General features: G+C 31.6%; 1 long non-coding RNA gene across 1 annotated transcript; it reads left to right on the top strand.

Moving 5' to 3' along the window:
* The first annotated feature begins 643 nt into the window (after positions 1-643).
* On the top strand, positions 644-1035 carry LOC109590325 (uncharacterized). The gene is made up of 3 exons (XR_002189263.1): positions 644-714; positions 764-882; positions 956-1035. It is a non-coding gene; the product is annotated as an uncharacterized LOC109590325 (long non-coding RNA).
* The last annotated feature ends 591 nt before the right edge of the window (positions 1036-1626 follow it).

Genomic DNA, 1626 nt, shown 5'->3' with positions numbered 1-1626 from the left:
ATTGTATTGCTTGTGCTGGTGATGTGTTTAAAGGTTAGCAGTTCACTTCTTCTACCAATAAAGTTATTACAGAAATAATTTTAAAATAATGTTATATGCCAGACTGATAGTGATTATTCCATAATATAACTGTATGCAAAAATTTAGGAAATTTAGAATTTTTAAAAATTGGTTTTATAATTTTTCTTGTAGCTTGTACAATGAAGCCTTTTGATCCTTAAGGTCAAGGTCAGTTGTAGGGGGCAAAGGTCACCCCCTTTATGTTTACCCCTGCCATAACTGATGTTAATTTTGGGGATGTGATGTTTTTGTAGTTAATCGCTATCCAAGTAAAACTATGTGCATCCGCCAAAAATTAAAACCCAAATTTCCAGTTAAACAATAATTATAAACATTATAGCACAAAATTTATGAGGGCTGTAAATTTTGTGAATTTGCCTAAAAATCTATTTGCTGATTTAGTTTTTGCGAATTTACACCATCTGCTGTCTTGTACCCTAAAAATTTGATTGTTTTGCAATCTTCAAAAAATTGCAAAATCTGCGAAAATTACAACCCTTGAAAATTTTGCACTATACATCATAATATTGAGAATATACACGTGTACTGTACTTTGACTTTGAGAGAGTATGTGTTATTATTACATGTATCATTTTGTTTTTACAGCTGTCAGAGTTAAGTGGAGTTCCTGTTGAGTATATCTATTATTCAGTGGTTAGTCATTGAAACATACACTATTTAATGCTCTCTCTGATTGTATTAGGGAATATCATTTCCAGTTGAGATATCATGTCTTGATATTGAGAAAATGCTGAACTGGTATTCCATCACTTCATACAGATACTCATCAGGACTATATGATGGATGTGTCATATATTACAAGTACTAATGAACACACACACATTATGTATACACACACACTTACATACACCTCTTACTGTTTATAATTATTTAGAGACAATAGAGAGAAGATGAAGAAGTTAACAGATAAAGAGAGATCAGAAATACAAGAGGCAGAGAGAGCAAGGTCAGTAGACCTCATGTATCATCATGTACATGTACTATCAGTTAATGTCTACATATTTACATTACCGTATAAGTGGTTTTTTCGAGGGTTGCAAATTTTGTGGATTTCTTCCTGATTTGTGAAAATAAAATATAATTTAATACGGTACTGCATGGCACGTGGTAGAATTCACGAAATTAATATCCGCAAATTGGAATATTAGTAGATTTTGTGAAATATATATAATTCCCTTGAAAAAACCACTTACCATGCAAGATGATTTATTGGTGGGAGTAATATTTGGCGGATTTTATGATGGCGGTTTTGTGCCACGTGCCATTGAGCATGCTCAGATTGAAACAAAATGGTGGATTTTATATTGGCGATTTCTTCATAGAACCGCCATGCAACCTCAAATATTAATTCCTCACCAATAATTCATCTTGTACGGTATACATTAGTATAATCGTTATAGTTTGATGTAAGTATAGGTTTGTTGATTAAACCATTTCTCTTTTATTCATGTTCACTTTACAGAATTATTGATTACAAATCTTCTGATCAGCTTTCATAGAGTTTAATTACAAACTTAAGATTAATGTACTCATTTTATTGTATTC

Source organism: Amphimedon queenslandica, unplaced genomic scaffold (genome assembly GCF_000090795.2).
Source record: "Amphimedon queenslandica unplaced genomic scaffold, v1.1 AMPQUscaffold_10208, whole genome shotgun sequence".
NCBI lineage: Eukaryota > Metazoa > Porifera > Demospongiae > Haplosclerida > Niphatidae > Amphimedon > Amphimedon queenslandica.
This window is presented reverse-complemented; position numbering and strand designations above follow the sequence as displayed.